General features: G+C 42.8%; 1 protein-coding gene across 4 annotated transcripts in view; it reads left to right on the forward strand.

Moving 5' to 3' along the window:
* Elmo1 (engulfment and cell motility 1) overlaps positions 1-22645 on the forward strand; it is a 517917-nt gene that overhangs the window by 119529 nt on the left and 375743 nt on the right. The window lies entirely within an intron of this gene.

A 22645-nucleotide genomic window follows, 5' to 3' on the forward strand; every position in this document is an offset into this window, starting at 1 on the left:
GGTGTGAGGGTATGGAGGTCAGAGGACAACTTTCTGGAACCAAGCTTGCGTCGTAAGGCTTGGTGACAAGTGCCTTTACCTGCTGATCCATCCTACTTCTACAGCGAATACTTTAATAACCGTTTACTTCTCTCTTTTCAGGGTTTTATTTTTCTCTCTCCATTGTTTTGTTTTTGTTAAAAGTACTTACAACAATTACAAAAACAGTCATGTGAAATGTGACGTTGTGTGGATGCTCACTGTTTCGTGGCTCTTGGGAGCCTGCTTTCTTCGTGCATGATTTGAGCTCTGTTTAATAAGTTTGGTTAGGTATAGAGAAATGTGAGGATTATGAAGGACCCTGAAAGAAAGAAAACAAGTTCTTTGGTATGGGAAGGAGAAATTAGCAATGACTGATCTCCTGTTGTGTGCCAGAAGCTGAAGTAAGCAAATCACTTATGTTTGCTAATTTTTTCTCAAGATAAAATTCCAATATAAGAATATTGACTTTATCTGGTTAATAGATAAAAACAATCACTGGAGTCAAGTGGTTAGATCAATACAGGACTTCTAAAGTTAAGAAGGAGCTTAAGGTCTTTGTGCATCTAGAATTTCATCTTCAGAAGTTTCTGAAACAGTTTAGCATCACTTGCTGAGGTATAAAGGAACTGAGCATCCTCGTGGATGGACATCTTGTGGGGTTGATGGCGACAGAGGGAAGAGACTGGTCAGCTCCTGCCACCTGGTCCCCTGGCTGGAGCTGGAACCAATGAGTACACGGTGCCCTTGAGAAGGGAAAATTGGGTGGCCCCAGGTTCTAAAATATGGTAGAACTCATTTGTCCCAGTCAGCAGGGTCTGGGGTGACCTTAGGATTTCCTCCTGAGTCAGTTGGTGGAGGGTGGAAACAGTGCAGTGTCCTGCTTGGATCTTACTGGCTGTCCCTGCAGGCAGTGGCTGTTTGGTTATCAGGACTTTTGTACTTAGATACCTGGAAATGCCTTCAGAAATTACCTTTTCTTCCCAGAAGGACTCTGGGACTTTCAAGAGTGACCAAGTTTTCTTTTCCTATTGCTGGCTGCAGGTGCAGAATTAGTAGTTGGACTAGATTTCCTGGAAGGTGTTGGTTGTCTTTAAGTATACCTTTGGTTTTGTTAATTCAATCCATAAAAACTTAGTTTTTCACAAAATTTTTCTCAGTGTGTTTTACTTTAGCTGCATCTATATAATTTACACACTATTCTCTGTGAGATAAAGAGGATATAAATAAGGAAAGTTAAATGTGGGCAGTTAGGTTTTATCACTGTGGTTTCATTCATCGGCCATGGGCAAAGCCTTAAACTTGAGAATACAATAGAGTCTCTCAGAGTGTATAGCCTGTGTTTTTGTGAAATATTTTCCTCATATACCTGCATAGTGAACATGTAGATTAAACTGATTCTTCATCTTGTGTTGTGATAAGCTTGTTCACAAATGGCCCTGTCTTTGACTAATAAATGTTGACTTGTGTCAACCAGTGGCTGTCATATCCGTTAATCAAAGAAAGACCCTGAGCATAATAATCTCAGAGAGAGAGAGAGAGAGAGAGAGAGAGAGAGAGAGAGAGAGGGAGAGAGAGAGAGAGAGAGAGAGAGAGAGAGAGAGAGAGAGAGAGAGAGAGAGAGAGAGAACTTTTCACACTTTTCAAATCCCAACACCAGTTACTGAACGGGTGAGCTTTGGAGAGGTTCTGGATGTTTCCATTTAAGGAGCTCTGCAGGAAGTGCTGCTGTAGAGTAGACAAGGATTTCCCAAAGAAGAGAGAGCCCTTGTGCTTCAAGGACAGACAGGTCTCTTCCAAAATGCTGGACCTAAACCCCTGGAACATGGTGTGCTCTGATCCAAAGTTGTTACAATGCTAGATTAAGAAGTATATGTTTGCACTGCCATTTCTTAGAGTGATTTTAAAAATTACTATCAATACCGTCATATAGCATTGTGTCAGCTTTTTTCTGAGCTGAAATTCATATATGCTCAGAAAACCTAAACTGCTAAGAATAGGGGGACACTCAGTATTTTTGAGGCACTGTAATCATTTTTGGAAGGGGATCTTGTTGCCTCAGAGATTCTTCCTGTTGGGTTTCAGAGGAACTGCCTGCATGTCTGCCGTCAGTTCTTCAGCCACAGGCACAGAAATTAGCCTTTTATGAAGAGTTTAGAGAGTGAGAAAACTCTTCCTCCAGGTCCTCGTCCTTGGATTGTAAATAGCACGTCACCTCTCTTCTCTCTTCTCATCCAGCTGTGCGTGCTTGTGCAAGCGCAGAGCTGGCCCTGTGCAGCGTAGGACCCCTTGGGGGTCAAACCTGGGTTACTCTCAGTCTGCATCTCAGTTCTTGCAAATTGCTTCTCTCTGAAAATAGGGACCTTTTTTTTTTTTTTCTTAAAATAGCATAGTTAACATCCTCTTGTTACTTACAGCCCGGTGAGTTGTTAGGTAATATCTGCGTCACCATGGTTACCAGTGACTAATTTTTGAAACTTGTAGATGCCATTAGTTTCTGACTTTCACTTGCTATGAAATGGTTGTCCTCTCCCTGACAAAAATCGCCTGTAATTAAAAGGGAAAATGTGCTCTAGCCCTGGCCCAACATGGGAACACATGAGGGGATTGAGGGATGTTTGAATTTCAATAAGGAACCCCTCCTCCACCTACTTTTCTCATGTTATCTGAACCCGTTCTCTAAAATAGTTCTCATTTGCATGGGGACACTGCCATGTTAAGGAGCATTTTGTAGAAGTATATTATGAAAAGTGTAGGGTACGTTAAAAAGTATCTATTTGCAAGGTCAAATTCTGGATCAGAAACATAAATTGCAGGATAGATGAATGGTGTGTATGTTCATGAGTTTGTGTGTGTGTGTGTGTGTGTGTGTGAGAGAGAGAGAGAGAGAGAGAGAGAGAGAGAAAGAGAGAGAGAGAGAGAAAACGCATGCATATGTATGTGCCTGTGTGTGCACACGTATGTGCCTGTGTTTGAGTGAAATTTCTCTTTTGAGTAAAAATGGCAGTGAGAGAGGGCTCAACTTTTTAGCCGTCATCCCCATCACAGTCTCATGAGCTAAACATCTTCATTTGAAGGGAGAAATGAGACCATGGGAAGTTAAAAGACGATTGGTTTAAGCCAGACACAGCAGAGGTGACCAAGCCCAGCCTGGCCCAGGAAGCCCTGATCCCAGAGCTGTGGGAATCTCTCCGCTCCCTGGGCGCTTGTGTGTGGAGAAATACCCTTTCTTTGCTGACATGTGGCTGGTCATCTCCATCCAGATTGCCTCAGGAGTTACAGGACAACAGCACCACTGTTAGCAGTGTCAGTGAGTGACTTCCTTATCCTGGTGCATTATGGGCATTTACATCAGGTGTAATTTCCGTGAACTCGCTAAAGAGTTATAAACCCTTTTACCTGCCTTTGCTACGGATTATGTGGCTCTCGGGGATGAGTACTGTGATTGTACTAATGGCATCTTTTCTTTTTAAGGGAAATGAGAAAAATTGCCTTGTTCTGTTTAAGTAGGAAGAAAGGGTGGAGGAAACATGGCGAGGGATGTACTTTTGGATAACTCAGGTTGTGCCATATTTGCGAAATGGCATTTGGCCACTCTCTGCCAAGACCAACTCAATTATGTATGAACTAGAGAGATTCATTAGCATAAATTCAGTAAATCCGTTATCTAGTAATGGCAGAGATGCGATGAGCTCCATGCAGTGCTCTCTGCAAAGCTGCCATGGAGCGTCTGGAGGAAGTATGGTTTTTTGGGGAGCACCGGTGTTCTACTGTTTCCTTCGATGCCTGTGCTCCAGAATTCCTGACAGACAGCACTGTGTGGCCTCTGGGATGGGGGCGTCCTGTCCTAGGAGGTTATTGTGCAAATTCCATTGTCACTTTGGTCATATGTCATCAGAGTAAAACCAGTGTCCGGAAAGCACCGAAGTTCCGTGACAAGAAGAGAGGAAAGCCGGTGTGGGAGTCAGTGAGAGCAAGGGAGAGCCAAGCTTCCTGTACTGATTTCCAACTCAGGTTTCTTTTGTCTGAGTTTCATCCTTGTCAGAGGACCTGTGGAGGCTGCCAGTCAACCCCGCCCCTGACTGAAACCTCTGTGTACTGATCTTTGTGACTGACAGACAGGTCAAGAACCTTCTCAAAGACAGACATTTCGAACTGACCAAGCCCAAGTCCAGGCTGGTAATAAGTTCCCTAGGCCAGCAAGGTTCTTCTGTAAGAGTCAGGATTCTTTTGATTGCTTTCTCAGCAAACTTTACACCTCAGCCGGGTGTGCTCTGTTCACACCTGAGGAGCTGGGCAGTTGGCCTAGCTCTTAGCACATGGGAGTGAAGAGAAAGGCTCCTGGACCTCACCTCCAGCTCTTGCGGGCTTCCTAACCTAGGCATTTCTCTCCTTGGTCTCTCCTCCCCTTCTTACCCTCCAGACTTGTGTATCTTCTGCAAAGCACGATATGCTGCTGAACTCTGTGCTTGTGTTGTGACTCAAGCCGACATATGTTAACAGTGCTGACAGAGGCCATGTTAGCTACTTGCGTATTTGTTCTCAGCCTTTGTCAAGCAATGGTGTCTTGTAGTCTCAGGATCATTGCTCATATCTGGCATGGCCAGAATGAAATGGCCACACTGGGAGGAAAGAGACACACATGAATACATTTAATAAAAGAAACATGTCAAGTGTCCAGCGTGTGCCAGGTGCTAGGCTAAGCTTTGGGTACAGTTCCACGGTCCCAGCCTTCCTGATTCTCACAGACACTCACCTGTATCCTTTGCTTACATTGACAGTAAGTGCCACAGAGGAAATGTCTTCAGGAAGTGACATTTAGGCGAAGGTCTAAAGAGAACAGAGGGTGGAGATGCAGACAGCAGTAAAACGACTCAGGTTAGTAGCTGGGTGTGAACTCTCAGAGCTTGGGAGGCTATTATAAGAATAGTGCCCTGCTTTTGAGGCCAGCCTGATCTACACACTGAGATCCTGTCTCAGATAAACCAAGCCAAACTCAATCAAATAATAAAACCACACAAACAACAGGCCCAGATCATTTACTTGCAAAGAGCGGGAAGAAAGAGTCAAGACTGAGGTGGGCTAATTATGACTGAGCAGTTTTGTGAAAACCCAGTTCATTGTGAATGGGAAAAGAATTCAAGGTTGGCTTGAAATACACATAGAGACTGACACAAATGCTGGCTTCTTTCTTGAGTCCAAGGATAACATGGGACCAGATAGGAGATATCTTCTTTCGTCAGGGTGCGGTGGCACATACCTTTAACCCCAGCACTCAGGAGGCAAAGGCAGGTGGATCTTTGAGTTCAAAGTAGACCTGGTCTACATGGAGAACTCCAGACTAGCTAGGGATACATAGTGAGACTCTGATTTTTTTAAAAAAATAAGGAAGAAATATCTGCCTTCATAAAGCTTACTGCTTATCACCTCCTTGGCAGCTTACTAATGTTTATAATGAGACTTTATTCTTGAATCAAAGTGCTCTTTACTCATTTCAAATGATGTCTTCTTAATAAGTTTGTTTTTACAGCCAGATAAAATGTCAGTACTTACCTGACTAACACACCACTTCAATTTACTGTTATAGCAATTACTTTGGATACAGGTGTTCCTAATTTTAAATACATGTATTTTCTAAATTAGATTAGGAAAAAAATAGAAAAAATATATGCAGTATTTTCCCATAGATTAGTATGCAGAATATAGGAAAGAGGATTTTTTTTTTTTTTTAGATTTGACAGTTCAGTGTGTGTTGGATTGAGTGAAATAATTAAGACACAATGTTTGTCCCCTTTGAAGTTTCTGTCTTGAGATAGATTAGTTGATATCACCTGATGATTGAAAAACCTTGTGTTAGCAAAGATTATTATGGAAATAATTTGAATTATATAGGTTTATTATTGAGCCATTGTAATTCTGTGTCTTAGGAAAACACTGTTGTGTGGGATATGGTGCTTCTGTTCTCATTCTCTATTGTTGCTATGGAGCTGTAGTTCATACACCCTAAAATACAGCTGTCTTAGTAATTTCTCTCTTGCTGTGACAAAGCACTATGATGCAGACAACTTAAGGAGAAAAAGAATTTATTTGGGGCTCGCAGTTTCAGAGAATGAGTCCTTGACCATCATGATAGGGAACCTGGCAGCTGGTAGGCAGACATAGCATTGGGGCAGTGACTGAGAGCCTGCATCTCATCCAGAGGCACCAGGCAGAAAGATGGGGAGGGAGGGAGGGAGGGAGGGAGGGAAGGACAGAGACAGAGGCAAAGGATGTGTGCATACTAATTGGGAATGGCTTGGGCTATTGAAACTTCAAAGCCCACCCTCAGTAACACCCCAGCCAACAAGGCCACACCTCCTATTTCTTTCAAAAGAGTTCTACCAACTGGGGGCCACACATTCACGTGTAGTAGCCTGTGGGGCCATTCTCATTCAGATGACCTCTGTAAGTGAACAATGCAGTAGTTTTTCTGTCGTGCTTTATTGTTTTAGCAAATCTATGACATTATTGTGTAGGACATTTCTATCTTCTGAAACAGCAGCTCTCAGACTTAAAGGCAGAACTAAGATTTGTCCAGCAGCCTGTAGTGAAGACGCTGGCACTTCTAATTATCTATATAGCATAATGCTGTGCTCTAGGGGATGGAAGCGTAGACTCTGAATCCGAGGATATAGAACATCCAAGAGACTCATCAGCTTCTATGCATACTGAAGTTTCCAGAAAGGAAGGCATTGACCCTGACTTAAAGTATTGCTGACACCCTTCCCCCACGCCACATACTATTTTTCATTAAATAAAGGGCAAGTCACATGTGACACATTTTCCAACAGCTGGAACCTTTGGACACCACTGTTTATGGGAGTCAGCTACTAGGAACGGAGGTCAGAGCAGCTCCAGGAAAAGCAGTTGGAAATAGGTCCTCCTTGTAAGCTGTTTGCAACATGCAAACCAGAAGCCAAGAATTGCTACTCCCAACCCCCTACATTTTGAGTTTCTCTAATTGGAAGTCCCAAAGATTGTTAGTATTAATATTTACTTTAAGAACATATTGGATTTTTTCCCGGTTCAATAGTTGAAGATCAAAGGCAGGGGTTCAGAGGAGGGTGAAACGTTAGTTATAAAACGTATGTCTGCTACTTGGTTCAGGAAAGAAAGCCGCAGTAGAATAGAACTATGGCTGTTGGGCTCCCCCTGCCCTTTCTGAATCCATCAAGCGTGACACAAAATCTCAATCTCTCTCTCAGATTGTGCCGACTATGCAGCCCTGGCACTGGTCTCCAGCCAGCTACCGCCTTTGCTGTCAGTGGCACCCGCCTGTATTCTGGTGCCTTGGCTCTTAGTGACTCAAACTAAATTTGCAGTAAACATTCTGAAGTCTCTAAAAACATTTTTGGGGTGGTTTTGGAGCTTTGTAATTACAGTTTGAGAATTGGATAGCAGCTCTCATTTTGGATTACTCAGTGTTTTTCCTTTAGTGAGGCCTTGGAAATGCATAAACGTCGAGATGAAGGAAAACGACAGTCTAAGTTGAATACCATAAATGAGGGGGGCGTGAGCAAGCAGGGCAGTGATGCCATCAGCATTGCTCAGATAGCAGTGGGTTTTGTGACATGTTATTTAAGCTTACCACTGCCTCGTGGATATGGGCTATAACAGGATGATTACATAGATGGAAGCCTTGTTTGCCTGGGCTCTGTGGCTTGTGCTTGGTAAGATATGGCAGCTTCTAGAATTACAGGCCAAGACAAATGCCAGAGGTCATGATGATTCCATGTTCTCCAGTTTGGCTATTAAACCAATGAATAGATTGATTCAGTTGCAGAAACATTTAACTGTGTAGTGTTCAGATGCAGAGTGAGGGACCCGTGGACTTTCTCCAAAGATAGACTGCCTCGCTGCCTTCCTCCAAAGACAGGTTTCTCCCTGACTGCAAATGACCCTGGAGACTCCAACCTACCCTTCCCAAACCCAAACAGGCAAAAGTGAGACAGACACATAAACTCATTATCGAAGTAATCAGTTCAGTGCATGGCCTTGTGTCTATTATCACATGTTCAAAAGCCAGCGTCATATTGCAAAGCTTCTACGAAAACCCTGCTTGTGTTTTTATGCTAGGAACAGAAAATTTATTTTTAAGTACCTATTAGATTTTCTTCTTCAGGGTGAGGATGGAAGTCCAATGTGAGTGATTTTGTTTTGCTTTTGGTGTGTGTGTGTGTGTGCGTGTGTATGTAGGAAATTAAAAACACGTTATTTTGTTGCATAAAATGACGCTTTTGATTTTTGTAGTGTATTATTTCTACCTTGCTGTATATTTTTAAAGCATTTGCTAGAACCTGTCAAAGGGAATTTATGATTACTAATGGTTATGTTTAACAGTAGGAAAACCATTCATTATTCTCTGCCCTCCAAGATCAAAACCCAAGCTAGAGGCCCTCACCTTGTGTTATTCCAGTGTCTAGAACTCTGCTCAAAAGAAAATTCATAGAAGTATGGGTATCTGTTACTGTCATAAGCCAGTAACTCGAGGTCAGGTATAAGAGACAGGCATGGACAGGAGCATACAGGAAGGGAGGAAAGAAAGAAAGGCAGAGTTAGGTCAGGAGCCCATGGGAAGAGCAGAGAATGGAGATTTTTGTCTGTACTAGGAAAAGCAGTGTTCCTGCAGGGTTATAGAGGTGGTATATGGACCTCTAGGTTTCTATTCTTTGCACCATGGTCAGTTAAGATATAATAATTACTGTATACTGTCCTTCCTCCCCGATTTCCATTGTTCTAGTTATCTTTTGCAGTCACACCCCCCCAAAACCCTATGCAACTACTAACAAAATAAAAACTCATTCCTGGTGGCAGTGCTAGCTTATCCTCGTTAAGGTTGTTGGTCAGGAATTTGGATGTGACAAAGCGGAGCCAATGGCTTTTCATTATTTGGCATCTGGGGCCACAGGTTGGAAGCCATATGCCAGAATTGTATAGGAGTGCATCTGCTCATGCCTAGCTCCTAGGCTGTGATGACTCAAATGACTGGCCTCAGAGGGGATGGGAAACTGAGATCTCTGCTCCCTAGCACCCTGTGACATTCCTATGTGGCTTGGGATTTCTCCCGGCATGGCGGCAGTGTTCTCAGGGACAGCTATATTAGACAGAGACTGTTTTGCAGAGAGTAAAGCAGCAGCTGCATGGCTTCTTGTGGCATAGCCTCAGAGATCCTGTTAGTCACGACTACTGTTTTCTGTATTCTGTTTGTCTAAGCACTCGTGGCCTGCCCAGACTCAAGGGCCAAGATCTAGTCTGTTCTTGCCCATGGAAGATGTAGTAAAGAACCTAGAGGGCTTGCTGGAAAAACTTCCTGCCATTCTTGACATTTCTGTCAGGGAAAGTAGTCAGGTAGGCATTTTCTTTCCAGAGGTTATCCAAGAAGAAACTGGCTTCTACTTTTGATAGATTCCAACTGCTTAAACAGAGAGAAAGAACGAAAGGAAACAATATAAGAAAGCATATGTCATAAAAATGTACGGTGGCAATGAACCACATTTCTGGGTAGATGATAGGCACCCAAGGAAATATCCTTGGGTCTGGAGTGATGGCTCAGGAGTTAAGAGCACTCACTGCTCTTACAGAGAACCTGGGGTATTCCTAGCATCCGCATGATGGTTCACAACCTGTAACTCCAGTTCCAGCACATTTGATGCCTTCTTTTGGCCTCCTTGGACACCAGACATACATGTGACACACAGAGATACATCCAAGAAAAACACTCATATGGACACGGGGACACACACACATATACATAGTACATACATACATATACTACGTACATTTATGTACACGTGTAGTATGTTGTATGTACATGCATTCATACATAAATTCCTTTTTCTGGCCCCTTTGGCTACCAGACATACATGTGATACACAGAATAGTCTGAGTCAGTTAGCTTCAGTTCCTGATGCTTTTGGCTACTGTGAGATGGGTGGGGAATGTTGGAAGCTTGCTGGCGTGGAGTCTCGCCAGATGTCCAGGAAAGGTGAAAACCTAGTTGTGCGATGTTCTACAAGGGTTGGGTGATTTTGTGTCAGTTTTCCTGTGTGTGTTTTCAAGAATGAGAGCTGTGATTAGAAGTTAGGGAGGCAAATTTGAGAGGAAAATCTGGGCATGGTGGTATACGCTTGTACTCTCAGCAGTGAGGAGATGAAGTAAAAGACTGAAGAGTTCAAGCCCAGCCCGTGTGTGTGTGTGTGTGTGTTTGTGTGTGTGCACATGTGTGCATGTCTCTGTCTCTGTCTCTGTCTCTGTCTTTCTCTCTCTCTCTCTCTCTCTCTCTCTCTCTCTCTCTCTCTCTCTCTCTCTCTCTCTCTCTCTCTCTCTCCCTACCTATCTAGACTTTGGGGGATAGGAGAGGGAGGGAGGGAGAGAGACAGAGGTAGACCCATTCCTTAATTTCCAAGTATCTGGAGAACTCTAATTGGCTATGAATGGTTACCACAAACAGAAGCCAATTTATGTGAGGTTTGGGAATTCTAAGATGGCTCCAAGATTCTCAGCTCTGTTGTTAAAGGCCATGTGTAATGCTCTTGCCTTGCGTATGGAATGGGCTGATGAGTAGGAAGGAATCTCACAACTGTGACCCTGCCACATGCCGCATAGAGTTTTCCTAACGTGATTAAGGTCTGCAGTCAGTTGGCTGTGGACTAATCAGAAGGGGGATCATCCTGTGGGTCTGGAGAAGAGAGAGAAGCATGAGAAATACTCTGTGGCTCTGAGGAGGAGCACAACACACTGCATGCTGAGGACTGGGCAACAGCAGGGGCCAAGGTCTGCAGTCTAGAAAGTCTGTTCTCTAAGCTGAGAATGCTCCCTGGCTAAGATCTAGGGGCTGGCCAATGGGGCCATAGGAACTTTTTTTCTGTGAAGACAGAGAGAGTGAATTGTGGCGAAGATTCAGGTTCCAGATAAGGATCAGCTCAATTGATTTCAGCCCCAGAGTCCCTGAGTGGAAGGTCCCGCGTAGGCAGGCTCTTCTGACCAATAGAAACTGAGACTTGTGGTAATGTATTCGACAGCCTTAGAAAACCAGGACACCAAGGAGGAGTACAGAGTTCCTCCACCCTGAGCCAGACAACAGAACACAAAAGCAAATTGCATGAGGAATATTGGTGTATTATTATAATGATCAGCTGTATTGCTGGTTATTGAATTTTTATGTTAATAAGAGGGTCTAACTATTCCTTTTGATTGCCTCATTAAACCAGGCATTCGCAAGCCCAGCAGCACACACTGGTACTGATGCAATGCTTCTTTGTCTATTTTTGGTTCTGAGGCATCATTTGAGATTCTTTTTTTTTTTCTCCCCATTTTAGAATAAAATGGGTTTCATTATTTGAAAACCACTGTCTGGCTAATAGGCACTTTGTAAAAAAGACTACATTTGTGGTGTTTTAAGAATATGGTTGTTGGCAGAGGAAAGAAAAGCACAATTGTATGAGGCTAACTTAGAATCAGTACATTGTTTTAAAATACATGTTTATCTTTGTTTTCTCATTACATACGGAGCAATGTATACATATAAGACAGACACCCAGCCACTAATGTTGATTCAGACAGGAGGTTTGCATGAGTAACAGTGGCTTTCTTAAAAGTTGAAGTTACTTATAGGGTAGTTTGAAACTTTTTAATTGGGCCAAATGTAGCCAAAGTATATAAAATGGTATAACGGACACCCTTATGTTCTACCATCTAGATGATAAGAGACACTAGCTAGCATTTTGACCATTTCCACAACCCTGCTTTATCATTTTTTTCTGTTTCTTTCTCTGTTCTTCCTTCCAAGAAGGAAATACAAGCCTAAAGGTGGTGGGTAGTCTTCTTAATATTTGATAGGTTTTCTGCATATCTGTATGTTCTGTATAGAATATACTGTATTGTTTTATGTTTTAAACCTTAAATGACTGAACTAGGGGAGACTGGGGAGATGGATCAGCAATTAAGAGTACTTGCTGCCCTTTCAGAGGGCCTGGTTTTGGTTCCCTGAACCCGTATGTTGGTTCACAAATTTGACTCCAGTAGGAGATTGACATCCTCTCCTGGCCTACACATGATGCACAGACATACACACAGACAAAACATTCACATACATAAGAGAAAAAGAAAGCTTTACTTAAAAAGTAAATAATGGCTATCTCCTGGAATTGTAATTGATTTGTTTTCCATTTGGTAATATATGTGAGATGAACAATGTAAAGTGTCCCATGGCGTGAATCAAATCGTTGGTCCAGCCGTTTTCTTATGGATAATCAGTTGCTTCCTAGCTTTCATTGTCAGAGTGCTGGGCTGGAAACATGTTTGTGTGGAACCATTTACAAGTTTTCCTAGAGTAGAAAATTTGGTTCGTTACAACATGGAGTGCTAAAAGGCTTTGCAGTGTGGGTCCTGCCAGTTACCAGCCACACCCAAAGGCAGCAAGTTCCTATTCTCTGCTATAGACTAGTGTGGTCACTCTCCTGCCATCCTAAGCCAACTGCATGGGGTTTCCGCCGGACTTTTCGGGGCTTTAACTTACATTTACCCAACTGCTGTGGTCGGGCATATTTTTCTGTGTTTATTTTCTGCTCAGATTTCTCTTCTAAAATGACCCGTACAATCTTTGTCTGTTTGTGGCATGTGAGAGCTTTGTTTTCATAGCCATTTTAAGGAATTGGCTATGGTGTTGTCAATTAGACTTGCATAAAAATAATTTTCATGCGATCATATGGTTCCTTTTTCTTTGTCATTTGGCTTCAGTATTTTCAAAGCACTTTCACTTTTTTATATACTTTAAAGTTATTCTCTATTTTTTCACAAATTTGAAAGTTTTAATTTTTCATATGGGTCATTAATCCAGTCTGACACACTGTATTATCTGTGCACATGAATGAGGCTAAGATTTGCTTTCATCCTTTTCAATGGAGACAGCTAGTCATGGTAGCATCGTTTATGTGGATATTTATTGCTCATCTCTTCCTGTATTTGGTTTGCCTTGTCCCTGGTGCAACGTGTCAAATTTTTGTGAATCAGAGGTCTCCAGGCCTCTCTATTTTGTTCTATTACCATAGAGCTTTGCTTGTTTGCAACTTAGTAACAAGACTTTATTTCTAGTGAATGGAATCTGCTTCTGGAACCTCTCCTCACATTCCCCTCCTTTACCTCTTTCTCCTCTTCATTTTCTTACTTCTTCTCCTGGCAAATCAAGTTGCCTAGTCTTTTACTCTACCATATGCTTTTTAACAGTTGCTTGCCAAATCCCATTAGTATTTTGGTATAAAATACAATTTATGTCTTGACATTTGGGGAAATTGCTTTCTTGAGGTTATTGACTATATCACCCATGATAGCAACATATATTTCCGTGTACTGGAGTGCTGATTGATAAAGATTTATCATTTTTTCCATAAAAGTCCTGTGTGTATTACTCAGCAAGCTCATATTTTTTTGTATTCTTCGTAAATGGTACCATTCTTCGCTATTTGTATACCATTTGTTGGATGTTTTTGTTTAAGCTTAAGTTTTGCAAATATAGATATATGTTTATGAATTCATTCCCCCTTTTGTATAGAATAACAGAGTCAAGTATCAAAGAGATGAAGTGACTGCCTCTGGTTTTGTGGGAATAGCTTGCTGTGCATCCTGGACTTTTACTCAGTTTTATCTAAATCTTTCTGTTTTGCTGACATCTTTTTCCGTTCAAATTGGCCAGTGTTTCTCTGATTCAATGCTGCTTCACTTAGCAGGATCTTTTTATAGTAAGAAACTCAAATCTCATTCCAGATCTTCCGTGAATAAGGCATTTAATTTACTAAATAGATGTCCTTAATAACAATTAGCTAATTCATTTGGGCAGGCATATTCTCTGCAAGGAATAAGTCTACGAATAAATGTTTTCTCTGGCCATTTTCTTCAGCTGAGTTCTTAAGGAAAATGCCAGTCCTAATTGAATTAACTTTTAAAAATCTTGCTCACTGCCTTACTTACACTCGGGTACGTGTAGGTCGAGGTCCCCTGAGCAATAGACAGTTGTGGAGACTCGCCCTACTACCCAATGTGCAGCTCTCGAGAAAAGGAGAGAGAAGTGCTTATACAGTGTGCTGGATAACACATGAATTGGTAATGCCTTTATGGTTCTTTAATTGGTGTGTAATCATTTTTCTTATTTTTAGTAAAAATGTTATGGTTTTTTGTGTATACATTTTATAAGCATTCTTTCTTTTTATGGCTGAGTAGTACTATGTATCTACACATCTATATCATATTTCCTTTATCTGCTCATCCTTTGATGGCCCTAGATGAATGCTATCATGGCTGTTGTGAACTGTGCTGCTCTCAGCATGAGAATGCAGATGTCTCTTAAGCATGCCAGCTTCATTTCCTCTGGATATGCATCAGGAGTGAAATTGCGAGAGCGTATGATAGTTCTATTTCTAGCATTCTGAGAGACTTCTAAGCAGTTTTCTGTAATGTCTGCTCTAATATGACATCTCCACCAAGAATGTCAAAGTTCTCTTTGATTCACAGCCTCCTCAACATTTGCCAGTTCTTGTCTTTTTGAAAATAGTCTTTGAAGAAGCTGGGCATGGTGGCGCACACCTTTAATCCCAGAGGCAGGGCAGAGGCAGGGCAGAGGCAGGGCAGAGGCAGGGCAGAGGCAGGAGGAAACTCTGTGAGTTCCAGGACAGCCAGAACTGTAGAGGACAGCCAAACCCTGTCTTAAAAAAGTAGCCATTAGCTATTGGGATTGCCGAGTTAGGCTATGAGCTGCTAGAAATGCCTCTTTAAACTCTAATTTCACTGCTATAGCAGAGGAAGAGAAAAATGGAGGAAGGGGGGCTGGAGTGGAACCTCAGTGAAAGTCCACTCTCTGATGTGGGTTTCTGGACTGGGCTGTTCTGCTCTGTTTTCTTGAATCCTCTTTCTGGCCTACTCTTACATAGGGCACTCCTCTTTAGAGCTGGGGTGGGTGATTTTCTGGGAATGGACCTAGGCAGAGTTTGAGCCTCAAAGCCCAGAAGTTGTAGATGTCTGAGGCTCTGTGTAACTTAGCCTAACAGTGTGGAGGGGTGTGGCTCATTTGTACATGGGACTCACTGTAGAAACAGGCCTCAGTGGTGGGACTTGAGCTCAGTCTTCTTGACATCTATTCCTAATAAATAAGTATTCCCTGGATAACTGAAGGTCATGCATAGGGAAGGGTGTGAGACTTAAGTTATACAGAGAGAGAAGGATTGTTTTTCCTGTCTTTGAAGTCCTTAGTGGCCTATTAGCGTTAGTTCCTAGATGTGTTTTGCCTCCTCTTCCAGGTTCTGCCATGATTAATACACCCATTCCTTTCATCGAGAAAGCATATACTGAGTGTATGTAAGGCATTAATGATGAAATAATCACAGAAGATGCTCACTGTTCTTAACCACACGCTGAATGTGGAAAGAGAGACCAGTAGTATTTAGAAGATGAACAGAGTCCTAATTTTTATCTGGAGTTGGCATGAAAGTGTCCTCTGGGTAGTGTGTGGTGTGTTTCCACTTTAGTGTATTCTGAGAGTGTGATTGTGCGAGATAGATTTAAGAATGGACCCAAAATTAGACTTGGGCTAGCTTCACATTTACAGCAATGCAAATATAAACGAGGAAAGGATACGGATGGCTACAACTGGTTTTGAAACTTGGGGACTCATAGCTCTTAGTTCTCTAACCACATGGGTCTCAGGAGATCGTTCTTACACCATGGGAGGCAGGAGTTCTGCGGACAGGATGTATGCTACCTGTGGCCACACACACCCTCTGGGTCTGTGTTCTGCTTATGCCAGTGGTGCTGGGGTAACTTATATTCCCCTGGAAAGCCCTGGCTGTCCATCCTGGCCATGATTGCTGTAAAGCACAAAGAACTGGCTCTTTGAAAAGAACAAAAGGGAGACAGAGCATAGCGCTGTGGAGTTCAGAACAGGCAGTATTGATGCCCTGAGGCATGAGAGAACTCAGTGTGCTAGAGAAGAAAAGGGAACAGGACTTTGGGCTGGTGTGGGTGGGATGTCAGATATGAGTGTGAATGCTGGCTAGGGACACACGGGCTGAGTCTTCTGAAGCCATGGTAGGAATCTGAAAGTATTATGAAGAGCCATTATTTTAACCTTTGTCCAGGAGCTTGAATGGGGTGAGAGCTGCAACTATGTGAAAAAGTCAGATTGACAGTCATTACTCCATCAGGAAGGTACCTAGCGAGCCCTAATTATATACACAGTAGCTGGGCGTTTGGAACCAGGAGAAACCAGAGCTCTCTTCTACTCTCATTGTAGGAATCTTAAAACATCATTTATGACCACTGTACTTTATTAGAAATGGTGGTATCTCTTAGACCTAAAAACTTTTCTGTTTTTAACACGTGAGTTCAGAGGTCAGTAACTGAAGCCTATGAACCAAATACATGCTGCCACCCATTTTGGCATATTAAGATTCTTGGAGCACAAGTTGTACCCTTTTGTCCATGTTTCTCTCTAGCCATAGACACCTTCTGAGCCACAGTGCATAAAGTCCTGCCTGTCTCTTTACAGAAGATGTTTGCCCACCCCTGCATGATAACACAGAGTGTGTGCTACTATGATACATTCTAAAAATATTCAAGTAGCCATTTGGCTTGTTTGCCAGCTTACATGTTTTATGTAATGCACTCAAAAACATTGTTCAGACATGAGATCCATAGACTTCAGATTTCTGAGACATCCAAGACCAGGAAAGGAAAAGAAAAGAAAAGGAATCCTTGTGCATAGCTTCTTAGGCAGGGGCATCAAATGAATGAGCTGACCTATGTTCGGTTCATCTGCCTAAGATTCATGCCCTCCCCCATGGCAGCTCCTCCATTTCTTCAGGTTCCATCACCAAACTACAACCAACTTCTCTATGAGTCTAACCGAGTCATTGCACACTTAGTATGTTAGTTTGAGGGCTGATGTAAACCCAATAATACACTATGTAGTGTGATTGTGACTATCTTCATGTAGCACTGAGGAATGATATACACATGTACAGTTATCGCTTCATACCTATGTTTTCTGCGTCCAAGGATTCAAACAACTTTCAGTGTGTAATTTCTCTTATGTGCCTCTGGTAGCACGTTCCCCCTTGTCTACATTCTCTACGCAATACAGTCTAGCAACCATTTTCATAAGTAACTTTTCATTAAGGATAATCAATAGTCTTAAAATGATTTAAAGTATACAAGAGGATGTGCAGAGGTAAGATACAAACACTGTGCTGTTTTTAACATAAGGGACTTGAGCATCACAGGCCTTGTATCTGAACGACCTCCTGTATCATCCTATATCAGTCACCAACACAATCTCTTACAGACTTTACCACATGCTAATTCTATTTAGGCAGTTCCTCAGTTGAGGTTCTTTCTTCTCAGGTGACTCTAGGTTGTGGCAAATAGACAATAAAAGCTTACCAGTAGGGGATTGGGGAGGTGGTTGAGCAGTTAGGAGCCCTTGGTGCTTTTCAAAGTGATCGGGGTTCCAGGGATCCTATACCCTTTCTGGTTTCTATGGTACCAAGCATGCATGTGATGCATATCACACACACACACACACACACACACACACACACACACACACACACACACACGCAAGCAAAATGCTTCTAAACATAAAATAAATAAAATAATTAAAACCCGAACAATACAAGTAAGCAACATGTCATGCATTTAGGGTGCGTCTTCGTGTGCCAGGAGTAGTGCATGCTCAGATGGCAAAGCTGCTGTCACTCAAGCCAAGGATTGTCTCAGGCCTCCCTGATAGCCGCATGTGATTTCTAATGCCCAGAATTTCATTTGGCAGCAGGCTGACTCATATCTGAACACTTATTTTTTTCCTAAATGTTTCCATCATTTTGTTCCCTAGGTCTCCAGTGTGAAGGTTTGTACATTTTCTGTCTGTGGACTTGTTGGCACTGATGCTGCCTAGGACAGAATGTGAACTTGGTACTTTCCCCACTGTCAGGGTCCCCATGGTCACTGCCAATGCCACTGGAATTGGCCTTTTTAAAATGTCTTTTCCAAGCATGAGTTTCTTTCTTGTAGACGTGACGCTGCAGAACTTTGTGTCTGGGACTGCAGGCTCTAACTTGCCCCTCATAACTCAGGTTTAAACCTAGCTCATGGCCTTTGGTTGAGTGTAGATTGAAGCTGATAGGAACAACGGCTGGCAATTTGGTCTCCATTCCAAGGGTATTAGACGGCTCCATGTTTTTCACCTGGTTTGTACGGATTCTTTTGCCCTAAACCTTGACAGTTGCTCTTTCTTAAATGCGTGGACAAAGCTTTGTGTGTCAGGCACTCCTCTTGTTGTCCTCTTTACCATATTGCAGATGAGGAACACTGTACATAGGGTCATTCAATAAAGCATCAGTATTTCTTCAGTGTGTGCATGATGTGTTCTCTGCATTTAGACCAATAGTGTAGTATGGCTTTATTATCACACAATAAAACATCCTTTATTCTCAAACACTAAGCATTCGTCTCCAGCAGTACTTTAGTGACCATATTACATAACTAACATGCTTAACTATCATTTCTTTATATTTTCCTTTGTCCTAAGGAACATTTGGAAGACTTACTGTATCAGTCAGAATCTAGTCAGGGTACAGAAACCATTTTAGCATTGAATCAGTAGGAATTCAATTTAGATAACTGGGTGAGAGCAAGAGCTGGTTAGTTATGAGTATCAGGGTCACAGGGGCTCTGATGAACCTAGGTGGGATAGTTGGAGAAAAGTGATGGGGTCCTGAGTCTGAGGACAAAGACCATGTAGCCAAAGATGGAGAGTGAGCACTGCCCCTCCCTGTGTAGCTCTATGTAGAGGGTATGACTACTGCCTGCCGTTCACAGATTGGTTAGAAGAAAGTTGATCTGTGCTGGACCATCGAACCTTTTTCTTGCTGGAGGGTTGGGTTTCAGAGCTACTTAGAAGTGGTGTTTGGTAAGAGTCTAGCCAAAGGGTGTGGGGGCATACAGGAGTACAAGATCTGAGAGTCTTCATAGGGAATCGCACTGGGAAGAAGCTCACCTCATTGCTCTCTGCTGGTGAAGTACAATATTCTCCCAGTTGGCAAGGGAAAGACACTGAGGTCCAGCTTCAGTGCAGCAAAGCAGGGCCAAGGTCAGTGGGTTTTGAGTTAAGAGAAAGCAAGCAAATGACTAGTCTGTGCCGTTTGGACCTTTTGTTGCAGGATGTTTGATTGCGCTGCAACACTCTTAGACTGTTAATAAAGTTAACCTTGAATTGGGGTGAAGTCAGCAACTAGCTTACCGAAATTAGCCGTAGAGATTTTTGAGGACACAGGATATGATAGAGAGGCACAGGAAAGAGTAGGGAGGGTCTTAGAACGATTTGAGGGCCTTTATGTTCTGTAAAGCATGGAGAGAGGGTCAGCTGGTCGGTCCTCCACCACTTTTTTCATCTATTAGGTTTTTTCCCCCATTACCTGATTCCAAACTTTTTATTAATAATAGAACAATTTAGGTAAACCCTTCAGCTATTAATTTCTTACTCTACTTTAAATGTGGGTTGTGGGGATTATGAATAATTATGCAATATTATTTGCACCCTCTATTTTTCTGTAAAAGAATGGAGAAAAATGTATAGCTCAATAAAAACAGTTAAACATTTTCTGATAAAAAAAAAACCCACAAAAACCAACCTTGAATAAATGTTGAATCTGAGCATTTTCAAGGCCATTATCAGACATGTCAAAATTTATACACTAAAAATGTGTCCCTTGTTGACTGTCCTTGATGTTCCATATGGAAGGAAAGGCATACATTTTAATCATGGAACCCATTGCCTATTAACTCTTGGTAGCTTGGCATTATCTCTTGGATTGTTCATTTTGGTACTGGGAGGTGCTGTGTGGGCCTGTATCTCTGGGGTTAGAACCTGCATACAGTTGCTTCCAGTCCTGTGTCTCCAGGCTTTGTTTCCTGAATGTTTACTCTCTCCTATTCTAACTCACCACATATGACAGTTATGACAGATTTATTTCCCTGAGATTCCTTCATCATATCAGCAGTCCTGCCCAAGAGCCTTAAATATTTCCTCCCTCTTTGCCATATTGAGAATAAGAAGTGCATTGACGTCTGGCACTGGTCCATTTGCCTTTCTCCTGCCGATAAGGAAATAAGCTGATTGAGAACAGTTGGCCCAGACCCAACCCGGAGCGTCCTTCCTCTCAGTCCATTGTACAGTTCCGACCATGTGGGTCCAGCTTCCTTATTCCATCACTGTTCTCCAGCACAGCACCTGTTCTGAGAGAGATTTGATGGACACTTGACCTCGTCCCCTGCTTCTCCGACTATGCCTCTGCCTGTGTCAACAGGATGGAATGCTCACATTGTGCCCTGAGCTTCTGTGTGTAGAGATGGCCTATACTCTCCTGAGTATCGTCACAATCACATCCCATTCGTTAGTGAGCACATCACAGTGGACAGCATTCCAGGGTGCTTGAAGGACGGGGATTTGAAGTGCGTTCTCCCTGAATTTTAGAACCAGGGCCTGGGCTCTTCCTGCTATGTGAAAATAAATATACTTTCCCACTTTTGAACATTAATAGACATCAAGTCGTGCCTGTTCCTTTAAGACAAGCTTGTTTGTCCCCAGAAAAACATACTGTTCTTTATCTATGTCTTTGGCCCTCGATTCAAATACCAGAGGGGACAGGCAGTCTCTTTTGTTTGGCCACTCAGACTTGCCTGTTGTAGGGCACCCCTGGACTTCTGGGAGCTGCTGACTCCCCCGTCCAGTCATTCTGGATCAGATCTTCTGTGGATAGCAGGAGAGTGGATTACTCACTGTGGGCGAGGTCTTCAGTCTGCGGGGCCTTAACAACTCTGACCGTAGGCCTCGTTCTTTGTTGCAGTTTGTCAGTGTTCAGACTTGAGAACAGGGTATCAGGCTGCTGTGTTAGGCGAAAGTATTAAAACAGTGACAACTGAATGTGACAAAAGAGGAGGTGGCATGGTGCAGCTGGAGTGGGAAGGGCAGCATCTCTGCCCAGGGACTCTGGCAGAGCCACGCGTTAGTTGTGAGAAATGGGCTTTTTTTTATCCTTCACCCCCACTTCTCTTCCCCCTCCCCAGATCATTGTATGGGGACGAGTGCTCAGATTTTACTTCAGGGTATTTTAAACACTCCTTCCCACTGTTGTCTCCCATCCGCAGACATTGCTCTGTAGCTTAGCAACCAATGTGTTACTGCCCTTGGTTGTTTCATAGCCTCAAGATGGGAAAGAAGCAAACGGACATATGATGGATTAACGGGGTCATGTTTTCATGCAGAGCCACACTGTCTGATGCTGAAGCAGTCGCACTAAAGAACAATAGTGTTATCTTGGAGTAAAACATCTAAAGTTAGGGGCTCCTCGCAACTGAGGGGCAAAACAGACAATGATAGAGAGAGGGGATGGGAAGGGACCCTGGAGGGATCCGCCTGCTAAGGGCCAATATCTGTAATATTGGGATCCCCTCTACCTACTGAGGTTCTCTGCTGTCTCTGGTAAGCAACTGTATCTTTTGACCAGATACAGTTCTGGATTAGCCTGAGCAGAAAGTTACCATCCTGAGGAAAACAGGTTCTGGAGAGGAAGATGTGACAACAAAGGCATTCTTCCGCAGGGTCCTGTCATCCAGGCCTCACAGAGCGGACGAGGTAGTTACATAAAGAAATACAGGCACCTGTTAGGATGCCCGTAGCTGTCAGAAGCCAGTGCAGGCTGCAGTGGGTTATGAGGGTAAATATGACAGCACTGTCATCTGCTCTCTCTCGGCCGCTTGTCATTCTCCTCAGACCCTGCACGCAGTCCTGGCAGTTCCCTGCAGAAATGCCCTGTCGTGCCTCTTTCTCCTCTTCATCCTTGTGGAGGTGGCAGGAGGAGGACTGTTTACTGCAGACAGTGTTACCTTGAAATTTAGAATATTTCTTCTAAATAATAAGATGGTCTGTTTTTCTTTTTGTAAAGTTTAAATTAAATTTATAGTTTTAGCTGACATATAAAAATATAATAATTACTCATATTTTTGGTACCATATGATATTTTGATATCCTTGTGCATTGTATGATGTTAAATCAGGGTCAAATTTCTCTCTCTCTCTCTCTCTTTCTGTGTGTGTGTGTGTGTGTGTGTGTGTGTGTGCGTGTGTGGAGAGAGAGAGAGAGACAGAGAGAGAGACAGAGAGAGAGAGAGAGAGAGTTGTGTGTTTGGGTGGGTACACATAGCTGTGCATGTATATGTGTACCTGTATATGTATAGAGAGTCCAGAGGTCAGTCTTGAGTGTCATTTCTTGTGAGACATCTACCACCTCTATTTTTTGGCAGGCCTTCTACTGGCCTGGGGTTTATTGATGATGCTAGACTGGCTGCCAGCAGGCTCTTAGGAATTCACTACTGTCTATCTCCCTAGGGCTAGTATTACAGTATAGGCTACTACTACTTGCTTTTCTATGTAGATGCTGGGGATTGAACTGAGGTTGTCATGCTTGCCAAGCAGACACTTTACTGACTGAATTATCTCCCCAGCTCTTACATAATCTCTTTCCTTAGGTATTTATCATTTTTAA

Source organism: Arvicola amphibius, chromosome 6, assembly GCF_903992535.2.
Source record: "Arvicola amphibius chromosome 6, mArvAmp1.2, whole genome shotgun sequence".
NCBI classification, from domain to species: Eukaryota; Metazoa; Chordata; class Mammalia; order Rodentia; family Cricetidae; genus Arvicola; species Arvicola amphibius.